A 20576-nucleotide genomic window follows, 5' to 3' on the forward strand; every position below is an offset into this window, starting at 1 on the left:
GAAAAGAAGTAGAAGGGAGAGATAAGGACTTGCATAGATCTAAGAAAGCTTAAGGATTCCTACATCCATGATCCTTTGCCGACGTCATTTACTAATGAGCTACTGGACAATGTTGGAGGGCAAGAGGCCTACTCATTCATTGATGGGTTCTCTGGATGCCATCAGATTAAGATCACATCGGAAGACAAGAGTAAAACAACCTTCACAACGGAATGGAGGTGTTTTCAATACACGGTGATGCCATTTGGACTCAAGAATGCGTTGGTGATATTCTCTCACATAGTCATCGCAGTGTTCAAAGGGTTTATTCACAAATTCTTGGAGGTATATTTTGATGACTGGACAATGTTTGGGTTAGTAAAGTGCCATGTAGCTAGTCTACGCTTAATGTTGGATACGTGCCAAAGATATCAGATCACGTTGAACCTGAAGAAATGCTTATTCTATGTCCCCTTTGGAATTTTGTTGGGTCATGTGGTGTGCAAGCAAGGACTAATGGTGGATCCTGCCAAGATCATGGTAATAGTCAATTTGGAGGCCCCAAGGAGTGTCAAACAGTTGCGCGCAACACTGGGCCATACTGGGTATTATTGAAAGTTCATTAAGGCTTATGCTCAGATTACCACACCTATGGAGAAGCTATTAAAGAAGGATGCTACATTCTGTTGGGATGAAGAATGTCAGCGCAGTTTGGATGTATTGAAAGAAAAGATGGTCACCACGCTGATCTTGGTCTTCTCGGATTGGAAGAAGGAATTCCATGTGCACGTTGATGCCTCATGTATTGTGTTGGGAGCAGTGCTGACACAGGCTGGTGAAGGAGAGATGGATCACCCTATAGCCTTTGCGAGTAGGAAATTATCAAAGGCTGAGAAGAACTACTCCACGACAGAGCGCGAAGGATTGGCTATGGTGTATGCACTCCAAAAATTCAGACACTATCTGTTGGGTGAACATTTCAAGATGTACACAGACCACTCCACCTTGAAGTACCTAGTCAATAAGCTTGTGTTGGGGGGGAAGATATGCAGATGGTTGTTGTTGTTTCAAGAATATGACTTTGAGGTAATTGTGAAGCCAGGAAGGTTGAATGCAAGACCTGACCATTTGTCGTGCATTGAAATGGGGGAGGAGCCTACTAATTTGGAGGAAGGGTTGAGCGACGCGCAGATCTTCATGGTGCACTTAGTGGACAGCCACCTTATAGATATTATCCACTTTTTGACCACAAGGACATCTCCAAAAGGCTACACCAATCAGCAAAAGAAAGAGTTGGTAGTATGCATGGCTAATTTCTCGGTAATTGTAGGACATTTATATAATATGGGTTCAGACAAGATACTCTGACGGTATGTGACCATTTTCAAAAGAAACAACATCCTTGTGGAGGCTCATGGAGGCTCATGGAGGGGCTTCATGAGGGCATTATGCATTAAAGGAAATGACGCAAAATATTCTGCGCGCTGGGTTATGATGGCCTACACTACACAAGGATACCAAAGAATATTGTAGGTCATGTGATGCATGTCAAAGAATGGGCATACCATCGTGAAGAGATGAGCTGCCTCTAAATCCTTAGGTGTCGTTACAGCCATTTGAGAAATGGGCTATTGACTTTGTAGGACCAATTCATCCCCTAGACAAGAAAATAGGTGCATGTTATATCATCACCACGACAGAGTATCTGACCAGATGGGTGGAGGCACAACTTGTGAAGGATTGTATAGGGGCCATAGCAGCTAAATTCTTGTTTGAGTACGTGTTAACTAGATTTGGTTTCCCAAAAGTGTTAATGAGTGATTGCGGTACGCACTTCCTCAACGAAACGATCAGCGCGCTAATAGAAGAGTTTCAGGGGTATCATTAGAAGAGTATGCCATATCATCCTCAGGCTAATGGAATAGTGGAGGCCTTCAATAAGATATTGGAGAATGCACTGACAAATATTTGCAACACACGGCGAAATGATTGGGATGTGTGCATACTAGCAGTATTATGGGCATACAAGACTACTTGCAAAAAACTAACAAGTCAGACACCTTTCCAGTTGGTCTATGGTGTATAAGTTGTGATGCCTACGGAATATATTGTGCCTAGTCTACGCATAACATCTTTCACAGGGATGGAGGACAACGGAGCCTTGGAAGAAAAGCTCGCGCAGTTGATGGAGCTCAAATAGGACAGATTCTTGGTTGGATTTCATCAACAAGTACAAAAGGAACATGAAAAAGCATGGCACGATCGACACATCAAGTTGCACACATTCAAGGTAAATGATTTGGTATTATTATATGATATTAAATTTGATAATTTTCCAGGAAAGATTTAGATGCACTAGTTGGGGCCATATGTCATCAAAGAAATCACAGATGGGGGCGTGGTTCAACTTGCAAAGCTAAACGGAGAACCTTTCCCAGGAAGGGTGAATGGGAACTGGTTGAAGCCGTATGTAGGAGATCTAGATCAATGATTATATGGCAACTGAATAGTCTTAGTGCTCCACGCAGCTGTAAGGGAGTGCGGGACTATAAACTACAATGCCTGGTTCTGGGGACTCCGTGACAGGGGGGTTGCACGAAACAGGGTGATGTCACCCTACCAACCAACATCCAGGAAAACCTAATGAACTTGCAACTCACATAGCAAAAGCTCAAGCGAGTCGGCGAAGGACCAGCTACAAAGTAGCTGGTCGAACAAGTGAAGAAGATAGCCACGTAGAGCACGACTGAAGTAGCAGTTGTGCAGGTGGAGCTGGAGTATCTTTGCAGGAATATCACCATGCCAGTCGAGTGACTTGAGGGTGAGTCACGACATTTGTGTTGGGGGTCTATTGGGATGGGGTCCCCTGGGTCAGTTTTAGGGCAAAAACCCAAGTTCTGATGTAAAAAGATGTAAAGTCTCCTCAAATTATGGACACGGAATGCGGAATTAGTTAAGACTCAAAAAGAGATTTTACCCTCATTCATGTAAACTCGAGTCAGTTTTTGAAGATCTACCCATGGTCCGTAGACCATGGGATTGTATAAATAGGTGTGTCTTAGAGAGTCTAAGACAAGATAGGTAGATATAGAAGTCTTTTGTCTATGGGTACAACGGAAGGAGTCTAGAGAGTTAGCGCGGGAAAGTAAGAGGACATGCTCTACAACTGAGTGCGTAGAGGCCTAGAGTAGTGTCCATAGCTGAGTGTGCGAACCCCTGTAACTGAGTGTGCAAGGAAGTATTGAGTCTCTAAATCTATAATGAAGATCAATAAAGAAGATTGTTGTAGAAATTCTTGTGTTTTATCTCTTTACTTCTGTTATGTATGATTGTGATATATGTTGTGATGAAATGATGTCTTTATAAAATAATGATGTATTGATGCACGAATTTACTTGATCCATCTTATTATTTGAATGCAATTAATGTTAATTGATTACGCGAAGATCATAACACTTTCTGTTAAATTTATCGAACACTTAGGTAGATCTGAGTAAATACTGACTTAAGGGTAATCTAGGGTGCACATACGTAGCCAATTTTCCTGTTCAGGGTCCACAAAAACCAGTCGTAGACATTCGCGGAGGTTTGGAGGCAGACTGAGGGAAGATACAACGCTAAGCCTTAAAGGCTTAGAGATTTGCGTGAAGGAATATCTAGGTCATAAAAACACATCACATTGATCTCTAGATGTGGAAACTTAGTTCCAACATACCCCCATACTACTTCAGGTGAGACTTCAGTCTATGCTATGCAAATTGATGCCAAAAGGACCACTAGTGTAGGAATTTGTTTGGCGCAACTAACTTTGAACCTGGGTCAGGACCCCCTAAGTGAACACCAAGAATGGGATAAATGAATGGAAACACACAAGGAGAATGGAAAGAACCAAAATATATAATGAATGCCACAAATGCAACTAGGGAAACACTATGGGAAACCTAACTTGGGCTAAAAATAGCTAATGCAATCACTCCAAGTGTTGCACAACCAATATGAAAAGCGAACATATTGTATTTCTGCATATGAAGTTCAAAATCAAAGTTGTCAAATTTACAAAATTCTCAAAAAGACGTCTAATTTTCTATTTCTTGTGTTATATGGTTTAATATAGTACTGATTTTACATGATCAATTCAGTACTTTTATAGTAATTTTAGAGCTGGTGTTTAAGTCTGAGTTTAACCGTATCACTCTTGGAATTGTAATTTCTACATTCTTTGAGATATAGCTCAAAACATAAAAATGGATCATAAATGTTTAAATCCTACCTGTGTTGTTGGTGAGGTTGGAGTAGTAAAAGACACAAAAAAAAGAACACCAAAGGGAACAATTGTCAATTTCCTCCCTTCGAGTGCAATCATCATATCTATGAGTTCCATGATTGCCATTGCTACAAATTCCCCTACACATAGAAATGGAATAAGCTAAGCCAATCTACTAGATTTTAGGCCCCAAGAGAAAAGCACAATTTTGACAATACTCATTGACTTGGACAATGAGCCTTCTTTGAGTCACAAAAGAAAAGATATCATCTCTTTGAAATTTAATATGACCTCCTATTCAAGAAAAATTTAAGGAAACTTACCAATGCAAGACATCAACTTAAATCACCTTATGAACCAATTCCTTCTTTTTCCTAGAGTGAGTAGGGATGTGTGTGATTCGTACTGAATTTGTAAAACATTCCTTAAGTGACAATGAATATAGGGAGTGGCTAGTCTTTTTTATCAGATTTTTCCTCTATTCTGTCAAGTACAAAGCAAGCATGTTAATTTGAATCATTTTATGTAAACAAGATTTAATTTGCTTTAATCCAATTTGCCTCATCCATGAGTCGATACTTGGTTCTAAAATTGAACGTGAGTTATATCTAGTTTGTGGTGATCCTAACATAATATAATAATTAATGTTATTAAGTGCATCATCCCAAAAGACAGGGATACATGAGCACCAGTAAACTAGAAGAGATATAAAACATGAAAATCATTTAACACAGTGTCACAATTCTTAGTCTTAGTATTTTGAAATTTTCTTTATAATCTCTTGAAGTGTAACCCCCTTTCAATTTGGGAGCAATGCTCCTCCTAAACAATATTTTATTTATACTTTCCATACAGACACATTTTTTTGTTATACTTGATATTACAGGCTTATATTATCAGCCATATATTTGATACTTTGAGAATCAAATAGAAGATCACTACGTAGTGAGTAGAACATGAAAGTTTTCACCTAGCTAACATGATTCTGGAATCTAAAGCAAACAGTCATTATTCAACTAGGCAGAACAAAGTAGCCCCATCTATAAACTTCCCTTGTCTTTATCATGTTCATGAAGCTCAACCCTTTTGTAATTTCCTCTAACAACATGGTTACATCACTATTTCCTTTCACATAAGGTTTGACATACATCTTTCACTTTCATCACTGAAAATGGGTTTCTTGATCATGCTATCTACCTCATGCTTAATTGTGAGTACTCTATGAACAAGGCATAATTCTAACATCTGAACCCTTTTGAAAAGGGTGAATTGAAACATTATCCATGTCACGAGGGTTGCTACAGACAAAAATATAAATTTTAAAACTATAATCATAAAAAATTCTAAAAGGGCTTGTAGGGAACTACCAAGCAAAAGAGAGAAAAAAATTTGAGCCTTGGGCTTTCCCAACTTAAAGTCAAAATAATGGATATAAGGAAAGAGGCTGCAAATTTGTAGAAGCAAGAAAGTCCTTTTTCACAGTTAGGTTGGAATTTGAGGAATTTGTTTGATATGGAATCAACAAGGTAGTTATGGAAACACTCAAGGAAAGAGAAGTTGGGATAAAAGTAAAACAAAATTTGTGAAAACATTAATCTCTCATAGCTTGACAAAAGTGGTAGAGAGAATATTAATCTCTCCTACCTTGACAAAATTGGTGGTCAAGATCAACACATACAAGAACTTTGTGGTGGAATATTAGCAAAACTAATAGAAGGATATGCAAGAGTGCATAGTAAGAACCTTGACAAACATGCCCACTGAGACTTGGAACATTGTTTGTAGGAAGAGAAAAATATGTTTCTTTTTTTCAAACATGTATGTAAGTATATTACAGCTTAATGAATATGTTTTCCTATTATCATATGTGGTTTCATACTTTAACAAAACATTCGCCAAGACTTCACAATCTTTTATTATTTAGTGAAAGATTTGCCAATATCTGACAATATTTTATAATTCAGTGAAATATTCGCCATGATCTTACAAGATAATATAATCTAGTGAGAGTTTCACCAAAACAATTATATATACATATTATATTATTGATAAAACTACCTTCCATTTTTCCTATGTATCATGGGGATTCACCCATTTATTATACATATCAATTTAGGGTGGTTCTTAAAATTTTCCCTGGTGGACAGGTGGCATAAGGCAAGTCGCATGAGTATGTGCTCTTTGTGTATCAAACAAATGGTTGGGCAGAGAAGTTGTTAAAGGTTTTTATGTGTTAAAGCCTTCGCGCTATCCCTCCCTTATCCTCTTTCCACGTGGGCCAAACCACGTCACATATCACAATCACAAGAGTCGGTAGTGTGCAACTAGAGGCAAGGATTAGAGATTTCCGATCTCCAAGCTCCGATATTGCAAAAGGGGACTAGGAACATAAGTAGTATGGTCCTATGTATGATGTGTTGGGACTGGTTACAATGAAATATATCAAAGAATCGACCTCCATCCTAGCTAAAGAGTTTTTAGCTCCAAAAGGCTTAGGCCTTGAGTCCCTAGATTTCCACCATGCAATTTTCACCTAATCCCCCAAGGCTAAGGCATAAGGCTCCAAAGGAGATCGACGATCGCAACTTTATGAATCTTTTTGAGTTTAAAGTTCCCAAACTCCCTAATCCCCGATACAATTGTATGATTGTTTCACGAGGAACGATTGGTTCCATTGGCTTACTAAATAATGTAATAAGGGATGGATGAGTTGGCAGCTGTGTTCAGAATTTGCTATTGCTATCATGGGTGATCGCTCCTAGTTCCTGTAAGTGAATAATTAAAGTTGTTACGACTGAAAGTGACAGGGAACTGACCAAGTGAGTATCGGTCATAATTTAGTAGAAACATGTTTGGACTGGAGGCCAGCAAAGAGAGTGGTGTGGAGATATTTTTATAGGACCATCATTTCAGTTTCACTAGTTAATTTTGCTTTGTTGATTTTGATTTCTATTGTATTATGTTTTATTTCCAAGAAAAATATCTTTCTATTGTAATAATTGGAGGTGATAGAGCCCGCACGCTGAGACAACTATTCATGCAGATAGTTGGAAGCTCTAGCCTGAGATATTTTATAATTTTCATGTTCTTCCTCTCCCTATAAAAGGGAGAAAGAAACACCTAGAAAAGTTTCTAAATCCTAAAGATTAACTACATGTTATTTCGAAGACTGTATGACTTCAATACTTGCATCTTTGAGAATATTAATGAAATGGTGGTGATTCCTACATTTGAGTACTACAGTATGTTCCCTCTATATTTAAATTCCATTATGTTCACATTTCCTCTCCAATTTCATGTAATTGTAGGTGCCAAAAAATGTTTCATATCTTCTTACATATTCATTTGTATTGACTTGTTAATGCACATGCTTGTATGTATCTTTGGGATTATAACTTTAAATAATGCTCCATGAATCATAGCACCCAATCCTATTTCATCCATTATGTCTGCCTTTAACTCATATAAGTGTATAATTCCTAAAGTTTCAAGCTCTATATGATGAGTCATTCTATCTCCTTATCTTCTTTCACTGCTCTACAAAAGTTGATTAAACTATAGGTCCTCAAACTACTCGGCCTCGACTAGTTCATACATATATTTATGTGAATTGTATATGTGAAAGAGTACCAGAAATACATGGCTTGTGTCCTTGGATGAATGAACCAGCCCATGCTGTTTATTGTATGTATTTACATATGTGTATAAAATGTATATGATGTCTCTTTTTTTTTCTGAAAATCATATGAGACACATAAAATCTAGATGTTACCAGGCACTGATCTTGTAAGCAATATGAGGCTGTCTCTGGAAGTGATAACATCTTTTGGCATGATTGTCGGGGAATGTATTGAAGGATTTTCCCCCTGGAATACAACAATTTAAGAACTCTTTGTGTAGGTGAGCAAAGACGTTATGATTGCATCCTCATCACCTTGGAGACTCCACAAATATCATTATCATTTATCATCCTAGCTTTTAGAAAGCCTCACACTCACTTATATACCTCTCAATAGAAAACCGCTTCTATATCTGACCTAGAGAAATTAATTTTCAGGAGAATCTAGAAGGAGAAAACTCCTAATACTTGTGTTACTGTCTCATCATTATTTGAAGCGTCCTCCTCCAGCTCCCAACATGTTGTCATCCACAACTCATATTTTACTCCTAAGGTCCTTGCATACCCTGCAGAAGACAATCTAGAGCATCGTTCCCCCAAATCAGAGATCGAAGAGAAAGAAATCTCAGTTATGAATCCTTTCGTTTCATTTCCTCCTCCTCCTGAGATTGAAAAAGGTAAATCTATCCTCAATAATAGCAATATCCACTATACACTCAGTCACACTACTCTCAGTCTAGTTACTCCAACCACTGTGGTTTTGGCCCAAGTTCCTCCTGTAAATCTTAATCCTCCCCCATTAATCCAGATGGTTGTTTCAGGTTTCTTACTGAATAAATATGCCTCTCTTGATTTACCTCAACCCCTTAGTGTTATGCCTCTGGACTACCTAAATCTTAAAGCTTTTTCCTAGGTTCAATGGGGAGGATGAAAACACTTCACAAAGACACATTGAAACCTTCTGTGATTTTGCTAAGAATCTAAATGTAGAACAATTAGATGTGGTCCTGAGACTCTTTGTGTAATCCCATGATGGAGAAGCCAGAAAATGGTTTAAGGCCCTACCTAATGCGTCCATCACTACCTAGGAAGAACTTGAAAAATCTTTCACACAAAAATGGGGTGAAAAGAGAGATCATGCGTATGTCCTCACATAGTTTAATGCTATAAGGAAGAAGCCAGCAGAGGATATTTCAAAATTCATAAAAAGGTTCAATAAGTAGTATAATAACCTACCTATTAAGATAAAGCCTCCTCAAGCTGATTCTTGTGTAATATTTTTGGGAGCTTTTGAGTCTGAATTTGGCTTTACCCTAAGGGAGGGGAAGTCTCGTACCTTGGATCAACTCCAAGTTTATGCTCTTGAGGTAGAAGAAAATTTCACGTCGACAAGGAAGTCAAGAGGAAAGAAGGAACCTACTGAGAAGAAAAATGGGAAAGAAGAAAATTCATCCTTTGGACAAGCTAAAGAATTACCAGATCTTAAGTGGGAATAAATGGATAAACCCATTAAGATTTTATCTCATAAGGTGGTGAAGCTTGAGCTTGAGAACAAGAGTCTCCCAAAATAGAATGCTCAAGGTAACAAATGAGGTTATAACCCATAGTACAGAAGGCCACCATTGCAGATACTTCATAGGGAAAGAAAAGATTAACTCGATCAAATCCCTCCTCCTCTATATATAGAAGATTATTGGACAGCCACCAAATACACCTAAGATGCAGGGAAACTTGTATTCCTCCTTCTCTGAAGAGGAACAGGAAAGCATGGCTCACCATGAGAGGTGTCATGATAGAGAAGCAATAGTAAATGAGGAGGACATAGGGGATTATTGTAAACAATTTTTTTATTTCATACAAGAACCGCTACATCGAAGGTATGATCTCAGATCTTCAAAAAAGAGGTGGAGGGAACCTAAACAACAAGAGGAAACTACTCCCTACGATATTACCCCAGTGTTAAATAAAGGGAAAGGGAAGTTGAACCCTAACTCATCCAAAGTAAAAGTCTCCTTAAATAAGGAATGAAATAGCTCTGAGGAACACATAGAAGAGAAGGCACCTGTTCTAATAAAAGCTATCGGTGATAAAGAAAGAGAGGTAGAGGTAGGAGGAGAAGAAAAGGGCCAGTATGCATTCAATCTTCAGAAGGAACTCAAGATGGTAAAGATCCATGTTCCCCTAACTGAAATTCTAAAACATCCCACTTATAAAGCTCAAGTCTCCCAATTCATGCTCCCATCCACTGTAGTACTGACCCATGACTGTTTAAACCTTCAAGAAGAGAGACCAGTGGTTTTCTTTGGGCCTCATGTTGAAGAACTTGATCCTTCCACTACACCCTTCCATGTGACCCTGGTAATTCATGACCTATTATTGCACAACTCTATCTTGGACTCTAGAGCCTCTCATAACCTCATGACCTTAGCTGTGATGGAACAACCTGGCTTACATATCACTAGACCCTAGAAGGACCTATACTCCTTTGACTCTAAGAGGGTCAAATGCTTGGGAATGATAAAAGATCTGGTGGTAAACTTGGCTTCGATCCTTGTGAAGAGCGTAGTAATGGGCATAGTAATGGTAGATATTCCCCCTTGATTCGGCATGCTCTTATCCAGGTCTTGGGGTTCCAATGTGGGGGCCTCTATCAAATTAGATCTAACTTATGCCACTATTCCCACTTTTGGAGGTGAAGAAAGGAGGTTGTACAAAGATTCCAAATTTGTAAAAATTGTGACCCCAGCTAAAGGTTCTAAAAATTCTCTAGTGTATGTAAAAGAAAGTGACCTCTCTTGCTTGCTCCTAGAATAAGATGAGACCATCTTAGAAGAAACTCAAGTACATCTAATGATGAAGTTAGATGACCAACACACATATAAAAACAAATTATGGAAATTATACTTTGATGGAGCGAATTCCAAAGAGGGAAATGGAGCAGGAGTATTGTTGGTAAGTCTAGAGGGCAACCTGATACCTCTCTCATTCAAGTTGGAGTTTGAGGCAACCAACGTGGCAGAGTATGAAGCATTTATCCTTGGGCTACAAACAATAAGAAATATGAATATTGAATGCTTAACTATGCATGGATACTCTGAGCTAATTGTAAAGCAGATATGAAATCAGTGCCAAGCTAAACACTCCAGCTTAAGGACTTACCATAATGAAGTATGGGATTTAATTGATAAATAATTTTTGGCCTTTAATATCCAATTTCTACCCAGAGAAAGAAATAGAATGGTTGATTCCCTCGTAGTAGAAGCAAGCAATTTCAAATCTCCTCAAAATTTGCTTCTCAGCTACGAGGTGGAGGTCAGACACGGACCCTCTATATCTGATAATGTCAAGCATTGGCAGGCATTCGAGGATGATGAGTAGATCAAGCGATTTATAGAAGTAGTTGGGGAGTTCACTAGCTCAACTATTGATCAAGGGGAGGAAAAAGATGCAAATCAAGAACCAACTTTGTGGGAAGACATAGTGGTTGGAAAAAAAATTCTACAACTAAAAGGGAATACTATTCCTCATGGGCTATTCCACTGGAAGTATTATTTAATAAGAATGATGTAGCATCCAAAATAATTTCTCCAAAGATGGACGAACAAGTAGAATATTGCAATATCGGCTCAGAAGATGAACCCCAGATGGTAAGACTATGGAATCCTCACACAATATAAACACATGTATTTAAATCTCTTCAGAATCTATAAGGATTTTTTTTCTTCGTCTTATGAGGATTTAAAAGAATTTGATACTAACATCATATAGCATAAGATTCCTTTAAATAGTGGAGTAAAATCATGCAAGCAAAAGCTCAGGAAAATTAATCCACTCTTACTCCCCTTTATTAAAAAATAAGTGAGGAAACTTCTATAGGATAAAATCATAGTGCCTTTAAGGTACTCAGAGTAGGTGGCCAACCTTGTCCCAGTCCAAAAAAAGAATGGAGAAATAAGGTTATGTGCATATTCTGGTAACCTTAACAAGGCATCTTTGAAAGACAATTACCCACTTCCCAAGATGGATTACATATTACTGAAGGTGGTTGGATTAGTGAGAATGTCCATGATGGATGGGTTCTCTGGTCACAACGAAGTGGCAGCCCACCTTGATGATCAAAAGAAGATTGTTTTCACTGCCCCTTGTGGAAATTTCATGTATGCTCGCATGCCTTTCAGTCTTATTAATGCAGGGGCCATATTTTAGAGAGCTATGGATATAGCTTTTGTAGGAGAGAAAAACAAGTTCGTAGTGATATATTTGGATGATATCACAGTCTTCTCTAAGACCGATGAAGAGCACATCCTCCACTTGAAGCTCACCTTTGATAAATGCAGGAGATATAGACTATCTTTGAATCCCAAGAAATCTCAATTTTCCCTGAGTGAGGGGAAGGTACTAAGACATATAGTAGCACAAGCAGGAGTGAAAATTGATCCCAAGCGAGTCGAAGCTATCAGTCACATTCCTCTACCTAGAAATAAAAAATAGGTCCAAGTCTTTTTGGGGAGAACCAATTTCTTGATAAGGTTCATGCCCAACTATGCAGAAATAGTGAAGGGTATTACAAATATGCTTAAAAAGGAAAACGAATTCAAATGGAGTGCTACTTGTTGAGATTCTTTTACTAGAATTAAAGAAGCTTTTGTTGAAGCACCGTTACTAGTCAGCCCTGACTACTCAACACCTTTCTATATCTTTTATTTTTCTTCTTCACATACTATTGCTACGGTTTTTCTACAGAAGAATAAATATGGTTATGAGCAGCCCATCGCCTTCTTCAGTCAGTCCTAAGGGATGTTGAGCTGAAATATAACATATTGGAGAAACAAGTGTATGCACTAGTCAAATATTTGAAGGTATTTTGAGTGTATGTGCTACATTCAGAAATCATAACATTTGTCCCAATGGCAGCGGTCAAAGACATCCTTGTGCAAGGAGACAGTGAAGGAAAAAGGGGTAGGTGGATAGCAAAGATACAGGAATATGAGTTAGACATAAAGCTTACTAAGCTCATAAAAGGTTAGGGGTTGGCCAAGATTTTATCAGAATCTAATTACCGAGCTTTGGGAATAAACCTGATAATAGAGGAAGGCAGAACAAAATTTCAGTACAACGAGATTAAAACATCAGAGAAAAAGATATGTGCTAAATATGAGGGGTCATCTTGGTATAAGAATATATCCATTATCTCTTGTTCTTGGGGTTCCCTCTAAGGATGGAGAAATCTAAATATAAGAATTTGAGACTGCACGCTCAAAATTATATCATATCCAATGGTAAACTCTACAGGAAGGACCCGACGGGAGTTTTGTTGTTATGTTTGGTAGAAGGAGAAAATCATAAAGTGATTGAGGAATTCCATGGAGGAGTTTGTGGAGGTCACTACATCTTGAAGACCACAACTCACAAAATCCTCAAGGCAGGATTCTACTGGCCTACACTATTTGGAAATGTTCATTTACAATTCAGGGCATGTTAGAGGTGTCAACTCTTTGCTGAGAGATAGAAACTTTGTCTTCTTCCACTGATCCCAGTGCATGTGGAATAACCCTTCAGATAGTGGGGACTAGACTTCATAGGAGAGATAAACCCACCTTCCAATGGCCAACATAAGTGGAAATTAACGACCATGGATTATTTCGCCAAGTGGTTAGAGGCCATCCCAGCTAGAAAAGCTACAGATTCAATGGTAATCAAGTTTATGGAGGATAACATATTAGATCGTTTTGGTTGTCCTATCAAAATTATCACTGACAATACTCAAGTCGTCAAAGCTACAAAATTCACCATTCTTTGTCAGAAGTTCAATATCATCATTGGGCACTCCATTACCTACTATTCTCAAGGAAATGGTTTACCTGAGTCCTCAAACAAAACCATGGTGAGAGTGTTGAAGAAGACCATCACCGAGAATCAGAGAAACTGGGACACCCAATTGAATTTTTACCTCTGGTCCAACTGAGCGACTCCTAAATGTTACATTGGAAAATCGCCTTTCGAGCTAGTGTATGATAAGGTTTCAGTCTTCCCAATCCAATTAGAAATAGCAATGGTGAAGTTAATACAAGAAGATGAGGAGGAGCCAAGTGCTTTGAAATGAAGGATAAACTAGCTGGTTGAGCTTCATGAAAATAGGAACAGGTGGGGACTAAATTGGAAAATTACCAACAGAAGATAAAATCCCTGTTTGACAAAAAGGCCAAGGATTAACCTCTTCAACCAGGGGATTTAGTTCTCCGATGGGAAGAAAAAGGTAAACATGGAAAATTTGATTCACTTTTGTTCGACCCTTTCAAAATTTCAAAAGAGAAAGGAAATAATATGTACCTGCTCGAAAATATAGAAGGTGAATCATTGGATCTACTAGTAAATGGTCAGTTCCTCAAACTCTATTTCCATAATTAAAGGTACCTGTGTTGCACTCATTGTAAATACTGGTGTGTGTCTTGTAATTATCATATGCAATTTCCATTTTTCTATTTAAAGTTCCACTTTCAAAATTCTCACCTGTTTAAAACGACTCCATGCCCAAAAAAGAGAAGTTCACAGACTCTAGGTTCTCAATGCATTGCAATCCAATGCCCCATCCCCAAGTGGAGCCAATGTTGTCACTCACTTCCAAATGTGTTTTTAATTGTCTAAAGTGAAAAAGAGCAGTAAATTTTGAAGCCATATTCCAAGCCATAGAAGCTTTCAAAGCTAAATAAGTCCCTCTTCATTGGATAGTGCTCAGAATAAGCTTTCTGACGGTATATGGAACTCCTCAAATGGACACTAGAATCAAAAGATATGGCATATTGAAATTCGAAGGTTTAATTGCCTTTGAAATAAAGGAGAAGAGTTTATCGGAGGTCCCTAGTAGCAACGAGGCAAGTAGAGCAAAGAGAAAACCAATGATCAGTGACCAACGATATTAGATATCGGAGGTTACAACAATCCCACATATTGGCGATTGCCAATTTCAGATGTTTGGGGTACAATGTATATCAACGATTAGTGATCACCGATATCGGTGAGGTTAGAGAAAACTTGCGATGGAGTGATCGCCGATATCGCAAATCTCATATCGAAAGGGTCTAGGGCTTTTCACATCAGCGTTCAGTGAATCAACATGCCACCAAGGTAACAACTCTAAAATTTTTGCGAAATGGAAATGTTCTGATATAGTGTAAAATCACCAGGAGGGCCGAAAACATTTTAACAAAGGATTTTAGTGAAAAACCAAGTATCGACGGGCCTTTTATCTCTCCTTCAAGGGGGCACATGGCAGAACACTATTAGATCTAATAAAGACATGGGGTATCTGACGCTATCATGATGTGGCAGTACGAATGACATGTGGCATGTTGATCTGGCATTTTCAGGGGTCCTATGGGGGCATATCCGGGTGACACATGTCACCACTCAAGAAGCGACATGTGGCAGTGATGACATCACTAATCAGAGATCAACGTTTGTAGGATGTGGCATGTTTTTACATCAAAGTTAAAACCCTGATTGCGATCTGTCGATAAAGGGTCTCCGATAAGGGGGCTGGCCTGCGATCATAAGGAGTCAAAGAACCAAGGGCTAAGAAAAAGGGGGGCAATCACATATCGGCGATTGCAACCATGGAGAAGCATGTAATTGACATTCTATAAAGGTGCATATTAGGGAAACACCCAATATCATGGGCCCAAAGTGTGGTGGATAGGTGGCATAATGCGGGTTGCATGAGTATGTGTGCTTTTTGTATCAAAACAATGGTTTGGTGGAGAACTTGTTAAATGTTTTTATTTGTTAAAGCCTTCACGCTAGCCCTCCCTTATCCTCTTTCCACATGGGCCAAACCATGTCACATATCGCAATCGCAAGAGTTGGGAGGGTGAAAGCAGAGGCAAGGATTAGAGATTCCTACTCTCTGAGCTTTGATATCGCAAAAGGGGCCCAGGCGCATATGTAGTATGGTCCTACGTATTATGCATTGGGACTAGTTACAATGCAATCTATCAAAGAATTGGCCCCCGTCCCAGCTAAAGAGTTTTTAGCTCTAGAATTCTTATGCCTTGAGTCCCTAGGTTTCTACCATGTAGTTTTCACATAAGCCCTCGAGGCTAAGGCATAAGGGGCCAAAGGAAATCGGCGATCACAACTTTATGAATCTTGTTCAGTTTCAAGTAACCGAACTGCCTGATCACTGATACACTTGTATTTTTGTTTCATGGGGCACGATTGGTTCTGTTGGCTTAATAAAGAATGTAAGAAGGGACGGATGAGTTAGCATCTATGCTCAAAATCTATTATGGCCATCATGGGTGATCGCTCCTGGTTCCTGTAAGTGAAGAATTAAAGTTGTTAAGACCAAAAGCGACAAGGAACCGGCTGAGAGAGTATGAGGCATAATTTAGCAGAAGCGTGTTTGGACCAGAGGCCAACAAAGAGAGTGGTATGGAGATACTTTTATAGGACTGTCATTTTAGTTTCACTAGTTAATTCTGTTTTGTTGATTTTGATTTCTATTGTATTATTTTTTATTTCCAAGAAAAATATCCTTCTGTTGTAATAATTGGAGGTGACAAAATCTGCATGCTAAGACAACTAGTCATGTAGACAATTGGAAGCTCTAGCCTGAGATATTTTGTAATTTTCATGTTCTCCCTATCCTTATAAAAGGGAGGAAGAAACACCTAGAAAATTTATTGAATCCTAAGGATTAACTACATGTTATTTCTGAGACTATTTGACTTCAAGACTTGCATCTTTCAAAATATTAATGAAATGGTGGTGATTCCTACATTCGAGTGCTACATTATGTTCCCTCTCTGTTTAAATTACATTATGTTCACATTTCCTCTCTGATTTCATGTAATTGTAGTTTCCTTAAATATTTCATATGTTCTTACAAATTCATTTGTATTGACTTGTTAATGCACATTCATGTATGTATCTTTGGGATTATATCTTTAAATAGCGCTCCATGAATCATAGCACCCAATCCTCTTTCATCCATTATGTCTGTCTTTAACTCAGATAAGTGTATAATTCTTGAAGTTTCAAGCTCTATATGGTGATTTATTCTATCTCCTTCTCTTCTTTCATTACTCCACAAAAGCTAATTAAACTATAGGTCCTCGAACTACTCGGCCTCCACTAGTTCATACATACATTTCTGTGAATTGTATATGTGAAAGAGTGCCAAAAATACTTGTCTTATGTCCTTGGATGAATGAACTAACCCATGTTGTTTATTATATGTATTTACATATGTGTATAAAATGTATATGATGTCTTTGTTTTCCTTAAAATCATATGAGACACATAAAATCTAGATGTTACCAGGAACTGGTCTTGTAAGCAATATGAGGTTGTCTCTAGATGTGATAATAGTTACTCTTAGAGGTCTCCCTCCTATTTGGAGAATAAAAGAGTTAGAGTTAATATGAAAAATAAAATGAAAGCGCCAAGTTTAAAAACAATTTGTCTTTTGCAGGTAAACTTAGGATTTAAATGGAAAAAGGGTTTATATGATGTATTTGCCATTTTCCTAAGTAAAATAGAGTTTTACTTAGGCACTTTATGAAATGAGATGGAGTGGCTTTTTAGTGATATTAAGAATAGATTCTTAATATTTTAGGGGGGAAATTAGTAAATGATTAGGGAATGACATGAAGGGGAATTAGTTATTGAATCTTGTCTTGCTTGAGCTGCGTCAGGTACAATGTCTGCCAAGTACTTGTAATAGAGATAAGATTAACATATTTAGAGACAAAATCTTATCACAAGTGTCATTCTGCAACACCAATCTACCTACCCTGCCTACTTGGCCTAGCATTTTTTCCTTCTTTCTTTGGGTGCACTTGGACTAGCAAACCCTTTTCAACTTTTCTTTTCTTTGCATAGTAAGCCTACCTAAGTCTGCACTTATTACATCCAAGGGCTCAAATTTAACTGTTGAGCTCCTTTTCTTCTCTACCTATCTACTTATCTACCAAGATTAAACAGTTTGGTCAGATTTTTATTCTCTATCTCTAAAACAGGAAATTCAAACATGAACTAGCTAAGATTAAACTGTTTGGCCATTCATCAATTGTGGCATAAACAAAAAGCTACACGCAATGCTTTATTTATAGAAAATGAAAAAGTAGTGGCATTTTGGACTTGCACACTTTCTTGGTCTTTCTTTGTTTGGGGTTCATTTCTTTCACTTTTTTACCATTTTATTCTTTTAACCCTTTGATTTTTCTTTTAGGGTATACCCTCTTTACATTTTTTACATTTTTTGATCTTTTTGATGATATGGAAAACCTTTGCAGCAAGGAAAGGGATGAACATATTACAAAGCTCATCAAGTCAGTCATGAAATGTGACACCTATTGGTATGGGAGTATAACAACCTAGACTCAGTAGATTAACTTACGGAAAAGGAACCTTTTCGGGTATACTATTAAACCTTTGTCGCACCTAGTTAAAAATATGACAAAGGGACCACCCTGGAGTCGTTCTTTATGATCTTTTTAGACTCTTGAAATATGAAAAGACCACCGAGTTGTCCCGTTTGGACTCATTAAATTAAACAGATGAGGAATGGAGTCACTCTTTATGATCTTTTTAAACTCTTGAAACATGAAAAGACCAATGAGTTTTCCTGTCTAGACTCATTAAACTAATCAGATAGGGAATAGAGTCACCCTTTATGATCTTTTCAGACTCTTAAAACATGAAAAGAACAATGTGTTTACCCATCTGGACTCACTAAATTAATCAGATGGGGAAAGTGAACAATACAATTGCTTTGTGTTCAGTATTTTGGAAAGATTTTTTTGGTAGCAGTCGCTCCCTTGAACATGGCACTCCCTCAGGAAAAACTTCCTTGTGATGACCTCTCAATATGAACCTTACCATCCTATGAGTTTAGCCTATATACCCCGATGTTCTTGCATCTTCGTATCCTAACAGTCTTTGGCATTCATGGGTCTAGTGTTGCATGGTTAAAACCATTGTGTCGTGCCTTCTATTATTCAAAGGAGGACCTTTATCTTCTGTTTCCTCCATCAAACCATCAAGCATATTCTTCCATCATGCCCTCTGTCATTTTGACCCAATGGTCAAAAGATTCTTCAAAAAACAATCATTCTTGTCCCGTTTCGTGTTGACTGATGTAGGACGCATTATTTCCTACCTTTCGAAAAGTCTCTTCCTATCGACTTCAACACTCTATTTAGGAAGCAGACCCAGAAACACTTCAGTGCCTTGGAACTTGCAGACATCAGTGGCAGGTTACCTTGAGTTTGGTTAGGAGTTTTCATTATTAGCTCTTGGTTAAACGATTCTACAAGTGTTTGATGACAAAAGCATTATTCACACTCACTAGATTGTACTATGCATCTTGGAGACCATCACCATTATTGGTGTCCATCTTCACATCTGTTAACAGTCACCATTATTTACTAGTAATCAGACAATTTCATACATGTTCAACCTCAACACCTTTATTCACATGTATCGAACTATGCTGTTACGGTGAAACGGAAATCAAGACCTTCGGTAGAGGCTTACATCAATTAGACTTGTTTCCTCTCCCAAGTTGCATTTATTGTTATTTGGAGACAGCTCATCAGAATGATCTTATTATGACACAGGTTCCACATTGTGCTTATTGGCGACCATGATCATCATATCTCTTTGTTGAGAAATCACTCTGACATAGCTACTGAGCATGGGAATGCCCGACTCAGGACATGATTTTAGATTTTTTATATATGTGTTGTATTAGGTTTCTCATATTCCCGAAGCTCTGATCCTCTCTCTCTTTTTTTCCAAATAAAAGGACAGTTATATATAAAGTATTTTGGCCATCATCTCTGCCTCTAATCTCACACTTTAGGGGGCATCTGTTATACAGGAAAATGACCTCCTCATCAACTCAGAGGAGAAGAGTAGGATGATTGAAGGACTGACCAAGTTCATAGGCCCATTTGTCAAGCTAACGTTGTCTAGGAACTAGCAACCTTCTTTATAAAGCTTCCTAGCAAGGCAAAGGGTGCATTAGTGCCTAGGGTAACTCTGTTTGTTACCTCAGGAAGGGAGTTAGTCAACCTAATTGAACTTGTATGGGTCAAAGGAACAAGTTGACCGAGAAATATCGCAAGATTCTCTCCTATGTCATCTCACAAAAACATAGAAACATCAGAACTTGACTTGTTTGGAGGAATTACTAATTCCTAATGGAATCTACAAACCGGAAAGAGCACAAAAGCATGGAAACATCACTGCTTTTGCCTAATGTAACTCATGAGGGATCTGGGAAGGTTTATCCTCTCATGCTATATATGAGAGGCTAGGGCCATTGTGAAAAAGGTTGAAACATTTGAAAGGATTTCCTATTTGACAGTCGAGCATAGTCTCTGACTAAGGCATAACAAGAGGTTAAGAAGGGAGAGAGAGAGAGAGGACCTTTAGGAGTAAGGGAAAGTTGATACAACCGATGGTTGTAATTACTCTTTTCTACATCAATATAGAACTGCAATTGTGTTGTCCACTTCGCGATATTGGTAGTGTAATCTATTTACATATTTATGCAATTTCGTTATTGTGAGTGGCTTAGATACACGTAATTAGATATATTTATATGTTAAGGCATTGGTTGTGAAAGATGTTATATGTTGTGATATTACGCTTGTCTTTTCTATGTGTGGGTTTTGATCTGGAGATAGCTAAGGGGTCCTTCGCCTT

Source organism: Pinus tabuliformis, chromosome X (assembly GCF_031772625.1).
Source record: "Pinus tabuliformis cultivar Carrire ecotype Pingquan chromosome X, CPIR1, whole genome shotgun sequence".
Taxonomy (NCBI): domain Eukaryota; kingdom Viridiplantae; phylum Streptophyta; class Pinopsida; order Pinales; family Pinaceae; genus Pinus; species Pinus tabuliformis.